The sequence below is a fragment of the Triticum dicoccoides genome, chromosome 6B (genome assembly GCF_002162155.2).
Source record: "Triticum dicoccoides isolate Atlit2015 ecotype Zavitan chromosome 6B, WEW_v2.0, whole genome shotgun sequence".
Taxonomy (NCBI): Eukaryota; Viridiplantae; Streptophyta; class Magnoliopsida; order Poales; family Poaceae; genus Triticum; species Triticum dicoccoides.
In genome coordinates, this window is record NC_041391.1 from 568331670 (window position 1) to 568349019 (window position 17350).

A 17350-nucleotide genomic window follows, 5' to 3' on the forward strand; every position below is an offset into this window, starting at 1 on the left:
GGGGTGACGTCGAAGGCATAAAAGCCCAGGGCGCCACCACTCGTACCGCTTCGGGCGCGTACTGACTCGCTGACTAATGGGCCCCGCTAGTCAGGCCAGAAGGAGGGGGAGAAGGAAATAGAGGGACGCGGAGCTTCGCCGGAGCACACGCCGGCGACGAGGGTTCTTTGGGTCAAACGAGAGGGGGGATCGAAGGAGAAGAAGATTGCACACCTGCCCATACCCGTAGCATGGCTAGGGGTGACCGGACGGCGTCAAAAACGGCCTCTCCAGCGGAGGCAGAGGGCAGAGGTCACCGGAGATGAAGACGACGGCGGCTCGGGGCGGCTCCACGGGCTCCAGCGGGGCGGAATGGCTTCACTGAAGAGTGGCAGAGGCCCTGGCAGGGTCGCCCTGGCCTGGGAGGGGTCGGAGCTGCGGGGACGATCCATAGGGGATCGCTGGTGATCTCGGGCTTCGGGACGGCAGCCCGCGGCCTGCCCGGCTGGGCTGCGGCTTCTATTGGCTTGTGGAGGGTGTGGGAGTAGCTGCGGGTGCTCAAGGAGGGCTGGGGTGGCAGCATTTATAAGCGGGCGTCAAGAGGGGTTCGGGCTCCGCCGGAGGACAGCTGTCCACGGCGCCCGGCGATGAACGGTGCCAGTGAGAGAGGGGGATGACGACGGAGGTCACGCGGGAACTATTGGCAGGCACGGACGAGCACGGGAGCGAGGGGGAAGACGACGAGCACAGTGCGCCACACACTGTGTCGTTGGCTGGACCGTGCCCGTGCCTGCTGCGGCGAGTTCCGGCATCGGCGAGTGCCAGGAGGGAGTTAAGGGGGTGGAGACGGGGATGGTGGCGAGGCTTGACATGCTCGGGCAGGCTGGGCAGCGAGCACGCGCTCAACAGAGCGCTAGGCCGCATGCAGAGCGCGTGTTTTGCATGCCAGCATGCCCAGATGAACGCGATCACCGCGTGAACCATGACATCAGGCCATCCTAAGCTCTAGCTTGATGTGTGGCGTGTAGTTCTTGGTAGTTTGAAATGTTACCACAGTTGGGCTTGGATCCAGGTGCAATAGAAATGGATTCGTACTGCTAGCTTGTTTCTGGATAGTAACTTTGGAGATTTACTATGGTCAAACCACTGGGATTTAAGGGCTGAGCTTTGGAGGTTTGCTTACACTTACTAAGGTAAATAGGCACAAGAAAAACCAGCTACAATGGAGCTAGTAAAGTGGTAGTTGTTGTAGAAACTACCATTTCTGTCCAGAAATGAATTTATTTTCTGTAGCCAAAATATTCCAAAGGGTGATGAAATATTTTTGCTCAGAAAGGTGCCCTAGGGTTCAAATAATAATTGGGATTTTTCTCAAGATTTTTGGGGCAAGAAAAATTAGGGTTGCTTTGGAGCACCAAGGGCTAGCTAGGGTTTTGGAGGGCAAAATGAATATTTTTCATTTAAGAAAAATTTTCCAAGCAATATTTTGAGTTGAACCAGAGGTGAAATGATGGTTTTGAGGAGGAGAGGGAGCACTTGGGTGAAAATCAAGGGGTACCCAAGTGGTTAAGTCCAAATGAAGTGATTCAAAACCCCTAAATTCAAAACCAACTGAACTGAAAACCAGGCAAAGAAAAGAGGGCAAAAACCAGGCTCTCACAAACCTCCCCCACTTAGAATGAATCTCGTCCTCGAGATTCGGTTGCTTGGGAAAACCATTCTGGATAACATGCCCTTAGAAATTCTTCTGATTCCCAGGTTGATTCTGACTCGGTATGATGCTTCCATTGGACTTTGTAAAACTTCCGTGTTTTACTGCGAGTGACTCTTTCCATTTGATCCAAAATTTTCACCGGCCTCTCTTCATAGGTTAAGTCCTTTGCCAGCTCTATCTCTGTCAAATGAGTCTTTTTCTTGGGCGGTGATATGCACCGTCGCAATTGTGAAACGTGGAACACGTTGTGCATGTCTGACAACTCAGGGGGCAACTCCAACTGATATGCCATAGCACCCACTCGTGTCATAACGGGAAATGGACCAATAAATCTGGGTGCCAATTTTCCACGAGTTTGAAACCTCTTGATACCTTTCATAGGCGTGACTCAAAGATAGACATGTTCTCCGGGTTCAAAGCCGATCTGATGGTGCTTTGCATCATAATAACTTTTCTGCCGTGATTTCGCCAACTGCAGTGTGTCTCTAATTTCCTTGACTTGCTTTTCGGCTTCCAGCATGAGATCCATTCCGAAAATATGCCTATCTCCGGTTTGAGACCAATTTAATGGAGTGCGGCACTTACAACCATACAAAGCTTCATACGATGACATCTTTAAACTGGTCTGGAAGCTATTGTTATACGAGAATTCGGCATATGGTAAGCAGTCTTCCCATTTTGGGCCTTGGGCCAAAACACATGCTCGCAGCATATCCTCGAGTATTTGGTTTACTCATTCTGTCTGTCCATCAGTCTGAGGATGATAAGCGGTACTGTACTTCAACTCTGTCCCTAAGGCTCGATGGATACGGGACCAAAAAGCAGAGGTAAAAAGGGAACCTCAGTCAGAAGTAATGGTTCAGGGGACTCCATGCAGACTGACTATCCTGGACACATACAATTGTGCAAGCTCCTCTGCTCGATATGAGGTCCTAATTGGGAGGAAGTGGGCCACCTTGGTCAATGTGTCCACTATGACCCAGATTGCATCACTGCCCCGTCGGGTGTTAGGTAGCCCGGTGATAAAATCCATACAGTCATCATCCCATTTCCATTGTGACACTGGTAATGGTTGGAGAAGTCCGGTTGGCTTCTGATGTTCTGCCTTTACTTTGTTTCATATGTCGCAGCAGGCCACAAAATAAGCAATGTATTTCTTCATTCCATCCCACCAGAATATTTGTCAAAGGTCTTCGTACATTTTTATACCTCCAGGGTGAATGGAATATGAGGATTCGTGTGCTTCTGACAGGATCTTCTGCTGTAAATCTGCTTGATTGGGCACACAAAGTGTCGTGGAATTGTCACGTCAGATGTCCTCGTGAAAGGACTTAGTTGTGGAGCCATCGCAACTAGGAAGCTTGAAGGGGTTAAACGGGACAAAGGACACGAGAGGGTTTATACTAGTTCGGCTCCTTACGGTGAAGGTAAGGCCTACGTCTAGTTGGGTTGGTATTGATGTTTCGATGACCAGGGAGCGAGATACGCTATGCCCGGCTCTCGATGAGTTGTTTCTTTCCCTAAGCCACCAGCAGGTCGTCCCTTATATACACGGGTTGACGCCCTGTGGTTTACAGAGTCCCGACCGGCTTATAATAGTGTCCAGCTCGGTGACTAGTTAAATCTACCTTATGATACAAGTCATGCCATTATGACGGTTTACTACAACGGGCCTTAAGCCGCCTGTGGGCCTTAAGCCCTTTACTGAACCGCCATCTTCACACTTGGTCTTGGGCTTCTTTCTGGTGAGTCTTCTTTGCATAACCCGGCCCCTCCTGGGCGGCTTCCACAAATAGTTATATCCCCAACATTAGGCCCCAGATTGATTTGAACCTGTTTGTGTCAATCTTTAAAATACCTTAAGAAATAAATCTTCAGTCTTCTGACTGTGCAAAGCTTTTCTTTAACCCGCCATGACGTCATCTTTTTGATCCGTGTTAACCCAGCGTGACGTCATCCTTTCTTAAATTCCTTTTCTATTCCACTGTATCCTTCAACGGATCTCTGCTTTTATTGACTGTTCTGAAAATCGAGGCGTCGGGGCCGCTGGATAATAACTCTTATCTCATCGTTTCCCGTGCCATCTCAGTTATCCCCTCCTTATAAATAGGCGCGACTTAGGTCTTCCATTCTTCCCTCTTTCAGTCGTCTTCTTCCTCCTGCCCCTCTGCCGTTCGAGCTCCGCCGCCGCCGCTGTCGCAGATCTCCTTATCTTCGCCAGCTCAGGTCGCTGCATCAACCTGACTTGACCAGAGAATCGCGACAAACCTCCGCAGCAACTCTGCATCTGTAAGTTTTCTCCCTTTTGTTCCTCAGATCCGCATTAGGACCTTCAAGTTCTCCGGTGTTCTCACTGTTCGTCAAGAACCCCTCGTAGATTTTCTCAGCACCACCGTTTCTTGATCTTGAAGATGGTAGAAAACTGATGCGGTAGCTATTTTGCACCCATTTTGATTGCAAGTAGATCCCTTTCTGTCGCACAGAGGCCCTGTTCAAGCCCTTGAACTTCATCTGTGCCAGTTCTAGGACTAGAAAATTTTCTTTTTAGAACAATTGTTTGATCCGAAATAATAGTCACAACTTGTGAAACCTGTTTGTTTCACCCGGAAATAAAAAACTGCCTCTGTCGAATGTGTTTAACCATGACTGTCCATGTGGACGGTTTAAGTAAATAACACTGATCTGTCAACCTTACTTGCTTCTCTCAGGTTTAAGAATATTCAATTGTTCTTGAAATCCATGGCGGCTTAAATATCACTGCGTAGTTGCCCATATATCATTAGGCCCCTTCCTAAGCCGCCACCTTGAATAGTTAAAAATGTTTACCTTCGGGTTAAATTTTAACCGGAACCTTCTTATTTTGTCATAGGCCAACTGTCGTCATGGCACCTAAGGCAACTAAAGCCCTTGTGACCTGCAATTGGGTCCCATCCACAGTCACAAGAAGTAAACTGTCTGAATTTGTTAAGTCTGGCCATCTGCCCAAGAAGGAGGTCATGTCTTATCGTGCCCCTGACCCGTCTGAAGAAAAGCCTCAACCCAAAGAAGGGGAGGTGATAGTTTTTATGGATCACATGAGCTGGGGATTTGCCCCTCCCGGCTCAAAATTCTTCAGGGAAGTTTTGAATTTCTTTGTTCTTAGACCTCAAGACATTGGACCCAATTCCGTGTCAAACCTTTGCAATTTTCAAATCTTCTGTGAGGTGTATCTGGGAGAGGAGCCAAGTCTGCTTTTGTTCAGAGAACTTTTTTACTTGAACCGGCAGAATGAACGTGCCAACGGGCCTAGTCTTGAGCTTGACGGCATATCGATCCAGCGACGGAGAGATTGTCTTTTTCCTTATGCTGAGCTGCTGAGTCACCCAAAAGATTGGAACCAGACATGGTTCTACTGTCAGGACACTTCTCCGGATGATGAGAAGCCTCTGCCCGACTTTCGCGCCCTGCGCCTTGAGTCCAACCATCCGCTGGCGGATAAATTGACCGCTGTTGAACATCTGCCTCTTAATCCCACCATCAAGAAGATTAAAGCTCTTTTGGGAAATGGTTTAAATGGCATCGATCTGGTCCGAGTCTGGGTCACTTGGCGAATACTTCCATTAAGCCACCGCCCCGGCTTAATGTGTACTTACACAGGCGAAAAGGACGATCCAATGCGTCATAGTCCTGACGACTTACTAGATGATGTGGTAGATGCTACAACCTAGTCACTGCTGAAGGAAGGCACTATAACCATTAATACCTTTGGCTTACTTCCCTTCTGCAAGAAGAACCCGACCCTTGTAGTGAGTTATCAATCTTAATAAATACTCTCTGCTTCGTTATACCTTATTTGAGCTCATAATTCTTTATCCTTTTCCACAGGCCGATGATAACTTCTGGAAGGTCAAATATGATCATGATGCTGCCAAACAAGCCAGGGCAGCCAAGAAAACCGAAAGGTAAGCCGCCAAGACGGGAACCTCAAAGAAGAAGAAACCCAGCGCCTCCGAGTTATTCAAATTGGATGATACTTCTTCAGATGATGAAGAGGTAATCCTTTAACTTTATTAACTCCCTTGTCGCTATTTTACTGACATTCTATCCTTTCAGGAGGATACAGGGAACAGTCAAGCAGTTGAAGAAGAGGTAACTATAATCTCCTCCGACTCAGAGCCCTTGCCAAAACAAAAAACCTGAAGGGTGACCCGGAAACTAAGATTTTCACATCCTCTAGCTTATCAAGATCCTCAATTTCTTTTGAAGCAACAACAACTTGAGAACCGGAGGCAGACTTGGGCCAATCAAGATGCAGAACTCTCCTCCGGCTTACCCGATGTAACTAGGAAGCGCCAGACCGAGGTTATCTCCGATTTATGTTCTGTTTTACCTTTGGCGGGTTTGATTCGTCAACCTCTCAATTCATCTGACTCCAATTATCAGGATACCTCTCCTTCTTCCAACGAGTCTATGCAATCAAACATGCCGGCTTTCAAAATGGCTCCCGGGTAATGTAACCTTTCTTACTTTAAGTTTTACCATATTTTATGCTTTAATACTCATCCTTCTTCCTTTATTGACAGCTTGCAAGTGAAGCCCAGCAAGAAGGCGAGGAAAAATAAGCCGTCCCAAGACCCGGTTGTCACTAAACCGGCGCTTGACTCGTCCGCCCCTGCTAGCTCCACCCATCAGCCACCGCCTGAACTGGCTTCTGACATTCCGGTGCCAACCTCTGACCCGCCTGTAGAAGATGTTATCCACAACTCTGATAATCCGGAGGTTCCTAGCCCGACCAAGACGACTGACCCGGAAGTTGTATATCTGAAAAGTCAATTTGTTGAACCGGGGCGGCCTACTGTTCTTGCCCAATGTACTGCCAAGGAAGAATTTGTCGAACGTCGAAAAGCCAAACAGGACATCACTGACTATGCTCACTTAAGCATTGGTGATATAGTCTCGGGCTATCTGAACCAAGTGCATAATAGTCGTGACCTGGAAATTGACATGGTGAAACAAATACATCACAAATCTGAGGTATAACTTATGCTATTCTCCTAATCTTACTTACTGTACCAGCCCCCAAGTCTATTGCTTATGAAATAATATGCTGTAGACTTAAAAATCTGTTTACTGTTTGCTTGTCCGGTTCAAAGAGAATATATTTAACCCGGTTATAACATGATAGTTTTAAATTTGCAATACACATTAGCCCCCTAGGGTCAAGTATCTTTACTTGTAAAGTGCTTGAGACTTAATATGTGTGACCCGGTATGGTAGGTTTAAAATTCTTGAGCATACATTAGCCCCCAAGTGCCAAGTATCTTTACTTGTAAAATGCTTGGGACTTTGAATGTTACCTTATCGTGATCCTTACCATAACCTGGTGTCAATGAAGGCCACCATAAGTCAATTTGAGTCGGAGCTTGCTGTCCTGAAGAGTTGTTTGGAAACTCAAGAACTTGAAACTCAGAAGGCCAACTCCAAATTTGAATTCAGTGTCTCTGAAAATGAGAAGTTGAAGAAAAATTTTGAGTCAGAGAAGAAAGCTTGGGCTGATGAGAAGGCTTCACTACTGACTCGGAACGAGACAGCAGAAGCATCTCTTGCAGAGGCAACAACCGAGCTGTCCGACTTAAAACGACAGATATCTCAAATGGTCTCAGCCATCTTTAGTAAGTTACTATGCAAAACCTCAAACATTGTAATCTTCCAATGACTATTGTAATAGTTACCTCCGACTGACTGTTATGTTTGTGCACACACAGGCCCGAGAAGTACCAACCTTAAGCAAAACATGCTGATCAAGCTTAAAGCAGTTTACACCTTAGTGGAACAGCTGTACTCTGGGTCACAACGTGCCTTGGCCATTGTAGCCTTATAAAACACCCCTACCCGCCTTTTACAAGACGTGCTGAAGCATCTCGCTGTGCTACCTCAGCGAATTCAGGATTTAAGGCGGGCATCCGCAAGAGCCGGAGCTGTAGCCGCATTGAGCCGGGCAAAGGCATGGACACGAGAGCTTGACTTAGCTGATCTCTCTCTTGGATATCCGAGCCTTAAGGAGGACGGTACTGCATTTGATGATCAAGATTTCACCGCCTATGTCAAAGTCGTATGTCCCTTGGCTACCCTTATTGGGAATGATACTGATCTTACTAAGTATTCGCCGGGCTATGATAGTGAGAACCGGAGAATTCCAAACATTCCATATGACCAAGTCAGCCTGATCCCTCCAATGCGTAAGCATACCTTTGCCCCTGAAGTGGACCCGGCCGGTTTAATAGATGATGAAGCTGAGTTTGAAGCCTTGAGTGGCATTGACTGGGCCTCGTCCACCTTCCAGGACAAAGCAACCGACGGAGAGGCGGAGAAGGATAACGCGGAGTCTTCAAGCCCGCCGAAGGAGTAAGCCGCCAGGTGTTGTGTAAAAAAACAATGTTTCATTTGTTCAGACCCAGGGAGTCTTGTAATAGGGTAGCAAAAACATCTCAATGTTTGCCATGCCTTCGCGCATGTTCCGAGCGCTTAGTACTTTCATAAGCCGCTATTGCTATAGATTGCGGGTTTACATTTACCATTTATTCCTTTGGCGTTTTTAATTTTTACTTGCCTTATCCTGCACATGAGACAAACAAAAGCTCCCTTGGCGGTTGATCGCGCCAGGGGTCACATAAAGTATTGATAACCCGGAACACGAACCAAAGGCACCATATACAGGCCGGTTTATGACTATATAATAGCATACCTGCGATCCCTTTGATAGTCTTTCCTGTTTACATGATGTTCATCTGGCACTTAACAACCTCAAAGGACCAAAATTTAAACCGGAAGAGACGAAAACCATCTCATAATCCTTTCCAGAAGGTCTCAAGATATTCAAAAATAGTTATACTTATGATGAATAATAAACAACATTCACAGGCTTCTGATTTGAATACGACCAGTAAACCGTTCCAAAGGGGTTGAGCTAAGATTCGGATACGATCATATAGCCCCCAGTGGCTTTGGCGATGCCGATCAAGTGGGTATCAACAACTATGTTCTCTTTGGTTCGAATACGACCCATGTTTGAACAGGAAGCCCCCAAGTGACCATAAGAGTTGTTTAATGATGCTGATTCGAATATGATCCACGTCAGACCCAAAGGGGTTAAGTTGTGATTCAAATATGATCAAGAAGCCCCCAAGTGGGTTTGGCAGTATGCCGATCAAGCGGGTATCGACAGCTATGTTCTCTTTGGTTCGAATACGACCTATGTTTGAAGAGGAAGCCCCCAAGTGATCATGGCTAGATTCAAATATGATCATAAGCCGGGCCAAAGGGAAAGCCGGATTCAGATATGATCCGCTCCCTGTAGGTAGTTTCCACCACCTGACAAAGAAGACATAAAAACATTATTTGAGGGAAAAAAGGACAGAGGTCCTGCTTTATTGCTTTATATAATATGTACATCATCAAAAATATATACATCTTAAGAGCCGGTGGCTCAAGTATAGTAAGGCCGAAGATGGGCAATATTCCATGGCCGACGGGTCTCCTCCTCTGACTTACGTGAGTCTTTGTGCTCAATGAGGTAATATGACCCATTGTTCAGATTCTTGCTGACCACAAAGGGTCCTTCCCAAGGCGGAGATAGCTTGTGCATGTCAGATTGATCTTGGATGAGCCGGAGTACCAAGTCGCCGTCCTGAAAGGTTCTGCTCTTAACCCGGCGGCTGTGATAGCAGCGCAGGTCTTGCTGGTAAATCGCCGAGCGGGCTATTGCCAAGTCTCGCTCCTCATCCAACAAGTCAAGTGCATCCCGACGAGACTTTTCGTTATCCGCCTCAACGTAAGCCGCCACGCGGGGTGAGTCATGTCGGATGTCACTTGGCAGAACTGCCTCTGCTCCATAGACCATGAAGAAAGGTGTGTAACCCGTAGATCTGTTAGGCGTAGTGTTGATGCTCCATAGCACAGAGGGTAACTCCTCCACCCAACAACCCGGAGTCCGTTTTAAGGGGACAAAGAGCCGGGGCTTGATACCCTTCAGGATCTCTTGATTAGCTCTTTCCGCTTGACCATCGGATTGAGGGTGAGCAACAGCCGAAACATCAAGCCGGATATGTTCTCGTTGACAGAACTCTTCTATGGCTCCCTTGGAGAGATTTGTGCCGTTATCAGTTATAATGCTGTGTGGGAAACCAAAACGAAAGATCACCTTTTTCATGAACTGAACCGCTGTGGCCGCATCACACTTACTGACTGGCTCCGCCTCAACCCACTTTGTAAATTTATCCACTACCACTAGGAGATGTGTCTTTTTATCCTTAGACCTCTTGAAAGGTCCAACCATGTCAAGCCCCCAGACTGCAAACGGCCAAGTAATTGGGATCATCCTTAATTCTTGAGCCGACACATGAGCACGTCGTCAGAAATTCTGACAACCGTCACATTTACTGACCAGATCCTCCACATCAGCATGAGCCGTGAGCCAGTAGAAACCATGAAGGAAAGCCTTGGTGAAAGTGCTAGTTATCGACTAGAGGGGGGGTGAATAGGCGATTTTTATCAAAGTCTTCAAAACGTGAAAGTTTCAAAGACAAACAATAGAAATGACCTAATTGATATGCAGCGGAAGATAAACTACACAAAGCAAGCCATAGTCAAGTATGCAATAGTGGTAACGTATGAAGACTAATAGCAGCTAGGTAGTAAGGATCAGGATGGAAGATAGTATGAAGCCAATCAACAATAGTAGTCAAACATTGAAGTCAATCAGAGAAGATAGATAGGTAATGACTTCACGAAGACAAACTCAAAGTAAAGGAGGGAAGAGATAGAACCAATCACTTGTTGAAGACACATGATTTGTTGGACCAGTTCCAGTTGCTGTGACAACTGCACGTCTGGTTAGGGAGGCTGAGATTCAACTCAGAAGACCGTGTCTTCACCTTATTCCCCTTGAGCTAAGGACACTTAGTCCTCGCCCAATCACTCTGGTAAGTTTTCAAGGTAGACTTCCGAACCTTCACATACTTTGTTCACCCGGCAATCAACAATGACTCTTGGATGCTCAGAATGCGACGCCTAACCGGCTGGAGGATACACAATCCTCAAGTGTAATAAGTCTTTAGGTCACACAGACAGAAAGACTTCAGTGATGCCTAACACTCTTTGGCTCTGGGTGTTTGGGCTTTGTCCTCGCAAGGATTTCTCTCTCAAAGGCTTCAAGGTGGGTTGCTCTCAAAACGACAAAAGCCGTAAACTAACTCTGAGCAGCCACCAATTTATGGTGTAGGGGGTGGGCTATTTATAGCCACAAGGCAACCTGACCTGATATGTCTGAAATGACCCTGGGTCACTAAGGAACTGACACGTGTTCCAACGGTCAGATTTCAAACACACACGACAACTTTACTTGGGCTACAAGCAAAGCTGACTCATCCAGCTCTGGATAAGATTTGCTCTCATTGTCTTCGCTCGAAGACATAGGATTTGGGTTGAGCATCACTTCAGTCACTCTGACTTAGTTCACTTGGACCCCACTTAACAGTACGGTGGTTCCTATGACTCAACAAAGAAGAAAAGGAAACAACGAAACGACTCAGTCTTCGTGCTCCATAGTCTTCACTCAATGTCTTCTCATGTCATAGACTTCAGTGTGAATATCTTCACACACCACCATTGTCTTCAATGTCTTCATACATTTTTAGGGGTCATCTCCGGTAGGTAAACCGAATCAATGAGGGACACTACCTGCGTTATCCTGCAATTCTCACAAACGCATTAGTCCCTCAACCAACTTTGTCGTCAATACTCCAAAACCAACTAGGGGTGGCACTAGATGCACTTACAATCTCCCCCTTTTTGGTGATTGATGACAAACTGGTTGAAGTTTTCAACGGGAAAGAAGTATGTGAAATTGTAAAGGATAGCGTATTGTCTTCATAAGTGGCAAGGGCTCCCCCTGAAGATGTGCATATAAATAATTTGCTTTTGGAATGCAAATGCACAAGGCAGGTTGTACTTGTGGAGATCCTCTTCAACTTATGAAGATAATTCATCATGCATGAAATGATATAGCTAAGAGAATGACATGCATAATGAAAAATGGACGTCTGCAGAATGATCTAAGTGCGGAAGTTATCATCGCACGTGGAAACGCAAATAAGTAGCAGACGACCATCAAGTTTAAGTGTTACAACTCGAAGAACGAAGTGTATCAAAAGCAAGAGTTGTAAGCACTCGGCAAAAATATAAAGCAACCGCCCTAATGAACCCGCTTGAAGAGTATCAACTCATATGCTTCTCCCCCTTTTGTCAGTAATGACCAAAAAGGTTTGAAGACATAGAGCATCTACTCGTCCTCATGAGGAGTAGTTGAAGCAGCAGGGTTATCGTTGTCGTTTGGCGGTGCAGACGAACTTGGTGCAGTGTCGATGCGTGCAGAAGTAGGGGGCGATGAAGTAGCATCGTCTTCATCATCGATCACATTGGCATTGACAGTTGCCGCGGAGGAAGAATAGTCAGAGTCTTCAAGAGATGGAGTTCTTCGTAGGACAACATTCCGTGGAGGAGTGGAGTCAAACTTGAATCTTTCAGTGAAGCCATCGTCTTGAAGATCAACTTCAGCACTGAGTAGGGTCAAACTCTTCCATGAACGCCGACAAGTTTCGTGAGTGACAAATGCATTCTTGGTGGCAAGGTTTCGAATGCGATTTACATCCACCAAGAGGCTTTGCATCGGACGCTTCAGCCAAAAATGATGCTTATCTTGCTTCTGATGTAGGGCCACAAGAAGTTCTCGGTCATTGAGGACCCGAGAGCGCTTCCGAGGCCTTTGAGCAATGGTGCTCGCAGTGGCTTCAGTTGATGCACGATGAGGCAGACGAATATTTCCAGCCATCGGATAGACACGCGTGATAGCTTGGAGTCCTTCCATAGGCTGAGTGAAGCTTTGATGTTTAGCATTCTGAAGACAAAGAGGCTTCTTGGCAGGTTCAGGATATATGGCTTCAACTGACATATCAACCTCTGGTAGGAAGATCACATGATTGCGAGCAGATGGTTGATAGTTGATAGCAGAGTGTCGCTTGATGAGGCGCATGACCCATGGAGCATAGAATTTCAGTCCGAAGAGGTCACATCCAGATGCAGCCAGTTGCCTGATGAAGAAATCTTGCGCATTGAAGCTGATGCCATTGAGGATGTAAAAGACCAATGTCTTCATGGCTCCTTCGAGTTTTGCAGCTGATGAATGTCCTTTGATAGGCCATAAAGTCCGCCTGATGATGTGATATATGGTGCGCGGCAGATACTCAAGGTCATCAACAAAGAACTCCTTTGGATATTCAGCATCACGTGGCAAAGGCTTCATCATGCTCAACATCTGGCTCATATTGGGTTCAGGCTTATGGAAGATGCTCTCCAATGCATTGCGGTGGTTTTGACAACCAGGTTCATAGAGCTCTTCGGGAGTGGATAGGCCTGTAAGCTTAATGATGTCAAGAGCTTTGGCTTCATGATGAACATTTCCTGTCATCCACTCGAGAACCCATGTCTTCGTATCTCTGTTATAACCGCGAATGTGGAGTGTAGCATAGAATTGAAGCAATAGCTCTTCATTCCAATGTTCTTTGTCTGTGACAAAGCTGAGCAGACCAGCATCATGAAAGCAGTTAAGTGCTTCTTCTAAGCAGGGCAGTCCAGCAATGGCTTCAGTGTCGAGGCGCATATGAGGGAAAATGCGCCCTTGATCATACAGAACACAGGAGTAATAGCTTCGCTGCTGATGACTCTAGAACCGATCTGATGATATTCTTGGCTTCGTGTAGGGGTTGTTTGAGATGTCAAAGAATGTGTTGTGGCTCTTGAAGCCATTTGCATTGAAAGACCCGATAGATGTGGCAGTACCAGGAAACCTTGGCAGTCTTGGCTTTGGCTTCTAGACCTGAGGCCTATGCTCAATGTGATAGTCAAATTGAGGACCAGAGACAGTAGGCGGAGGGACCAGAACAGGCCATCTTACGGTGATTAGCTCGCCATGGTTGTATGCTTGCTCAATTGTATAGGGCCTAGGTGGCGGAAAAGGAGCAGTGGCAGCAACAGTGGCTTCGGGCTGCACATCAGAAGCTTCAGGTGCATTATCAGCATTGGCTTCTGGTATGGGGCTTGGGACAGGCTCCATATTTGCTTCAGCCATGACTATGTCATCGGCTTCATTGGTGTTGGTGGTGGCAGCCTCAAGGTTTTCAACCTCCACTTGCTGAGCTGGAGGGTCAGGCACAGACACGTTCACATCGTGAACAACTTCTTCAGGAATGGGGGGTGTAAAGACACGTTCTTCTTGACGTTCGTCATCAGCTGATGCAGCCGGATTGTCTTCAGCAGCTGGTGCTTCAGACGTAGAGACATTCACAGCAGGAGTGGCTTCTGAAAACACTTGATGTGCAACAGGTTGATGGTGCACTTCTCCTTCTGGAACACTCGGAAGAGGGGCTTGAGGCCTTGGTCCTTTGCGAAGCCTTTGTAGTACAGGCGACGCCTTTGGAGATGGAGTGGGCAGGTCCTCATCCTCTTCAACTTGTACGGATGTTGTGGTTTGTTGTTGTTGGGGAGTGCTGGGGGAGTCTTGTTCTTGCGGGCGATCAGCCCATGAAGCATCCTGAGCAATTGGCGTCAGAGGATGACCAATGCTGATGATTTCGCTGTTCGTACGAACAGGCGATGATACCACATTATATTCAATTTGAGGAAGAACTTCATCATCTTCAACATTGTCATGATGACCAATGTCTTCAGCAGTGATGGGATCAACTGCTGGAATCTCTTCAGCTTCAGGAGCCTCTGTGGAAGCAGGCTCATGAACAGTCATGCGAAGTTCTTGGGATGCAGATGCAGGACGAACCACTGAGATGGGTTCAACGACAAGGGGCTCTGTGGGAGCAGCCCGACTCTTCTTGGTCTTGCGCTTCTTCTTGGAGGGAGCAGCTTCAGAGGCTTCGGAGGTTTTCCTTTTTCTGGCTTCAGCCTCTGCAGCCCTCGTCTTCTTCTGTTCTGAAGCAGTAGTAGTGACTCGTGGCTTCGAGCCAGTCATGCTGCTTGGGAAGACAATGCGAGGTTCATCTGGCCTTGAAGGTGCAGATTGGACAGTCGATTTCTTCTTCTTTGCAGCCATCCTGGGATCGATGCCAGGACGACCAAGAGCCTTGCGCTTTTCAGCCTCATTGTAGGCAAGCACACACTTGTCAGCCAAACTCTTCATACGCTCTCTAGAGCCTCGAGCTTCTTCACGCTTCTTGTGAAAGGCTTCTTTGAGCTCGTGCATCATGATCTTGAAGTTCCTGACATCTTGCACGTTGAGCGTGGCCACATGCTTCTTGAACTGAGCCTTTTCATAGTCAATCTTGTGCTTCAGTTCGACGATGCGCTGAGCAATAGCTAGCTCAGAAGCAATGGCGCCATTGAAGGCGACACTGAGGCCAATTGGAAGTTGCAGATCATCAAAGCTGAGATTTGGTGTGTCAAACCACTCATCAATGAAGTTATGGATGATTGCCACGTCAAAGAGAGGCAAGTTGTTGAAGATCTCTTCTTCTTCCTTGCTCTTGATCAGTTGCTCAAGAGCATCATCTGCAAGATCGTCATCGCTGGACAGATCAATGGGCTCTTCACGCAGAATAGCAGCAGGAGTCAAAGCCTGATCAGTACTCTTGACGATTTTCTTTTTCTTCTTCGTCTTCTTGGAGATGCGGGAAAGGTCTTCAGAATGCACACTGGCTTCAGGAGGTGCAGTGGCCAGTGGCTTCACACGAGAAGCTTTTGGAGGTGCGGCTGATGATGAAGCCTTAATCTTCTTTGGCTTCTATGGCCTTGGAGGAGGAGCTGGGGCTTCATTAGAATCAGCATCATTGTCAGAATGATCCACTTTGACACCTTCTACCAAGATGTAGGAGATGAGGCCATCAAGGTTTGCAAAGGGGCCAATTCTATTCTCTTCAGCTTCACGTGTGGCATCATCACGGGGAGCAGAGGGGCCAGGATTGAAGTCTAATCCCCATGACTTCTTGTTTTCCTTTGCCGAAGCCTTAGCATACTGGAAGTTGTGCTGAGATTGTCATCACGACACCATAGCAATGATGATGGGTCGGCTTCTTCAGGCTGTGGTCCACGGACCATGAAAGGATAGAATTCTTGCGCAATGGCTTCAGCTTTGTTCTTGGGGGGAAGGCCTCGATAGAGAATATCACCCCAAGGGCTCTTGATAGCATTTTTCTCAGTGTACTCCTGGGTCACGAACTTGTACTTGAACCATTGTTCAGCCCAGTAGCGTCGAATCCATTGGATTCGAGTCTTGCGCTGATTGTAATCTTCTTCAGGATCTGTTTTGTAGATTTCTGCAAGATCATCAGGCAGATCCTTTGAAGTTCCCCCACGATGCTGTCTGCCATCCTTCCTTACTAATTTCTCTGCAGCCATGAACTTCAAACTGAACGGTTTCAATATGTTCAAAGGCTTCAAAGGCTTTCGCTTGCTGGTCAGACAGAAACTGGCTTCAGGAGAATCAATGTGTTACTGTAAGAATTCTGCAAACGAATGCAGACTATGAGAACCTAGGGATTCTCCCATGGACATGTACCTGTGACAACATTAGAGATGCGAGGGAAGGGGAAGAGGTCATATGCATTCTCAGAAGATTTTGAAGATAAATCAGTTTGAAGACATTGACCTCATGTTGCGAAGACATTCACTTATACGTTGAGAGTCGGTTCCAGATTTGTACGAATCCGTGAATAAGTACAAGTGAGGAAACTAACTAGATGGAAAGCTTAAGTGAATATACTAGGCAGTATGAGATGCAGACAGAGTAGATCTAATTTTGTATAGACATAAACCAATTTTGGTAAATTGGATGAATCATTGAGGATCAAAAAGCTAGTAAAAATAGAGTTATATTTACCACACGAAGAACTGCTAGATGGGATGAAAGGAGACCGAGCAGTTCAATCCACCGTGCCCTAACTTAGCGACGGAGGACACCTACAGCGGCGGCGGAGAGGACGATGCCCGCGGCCGGCGTGAGGACGGCGTCGGAGAAGTCGCGACAGCTAAGCGCTTCGTCGCAGGCGTCGTCGAGAGCTAGCGGTGGCACTAGGGTTTTGATGAGGTGGAGAGGTGGAAGAAGGTTTTCTTGACCACAGGGGACACGTATTTATAAGTAGGTGTGCGGCACAGTGCAATTACGCAGGTGCCCCTGTCTGTTCACATCCGTGGGACACGTGGAAAGCATGCAACATACTCAGAGTTGTCCCACGTTCCTACGCCCGCCAAGTTTGTTGGATGGTTGTTCCGGCTTCTCCGGATATCGACAATAAAGATGAATCATTTAAATAGGACTTGATGTTTGTGTCTGTGTCTTCTGTTGACAAGGATGCAGAGAAGACATTCGACAGTTTCAATAGAATGCATATGATTTGGACAGATAGAGTTTGAGATAGTAAGCATAGAGAGATTAGGATCCGATCACATTCACTTAGTTCAAAAGACTCAACAGTGAAGACATAGCTATAAGTGAATGCTATAGAGGACAGAATACTAGTATATATATATGAGAAAGCAATCAACTCAACATAGTGAAGTAAATCATGAAGATAAGTTGAAACTTGAAGACAAATCAATATGCAAAGATATTCAACA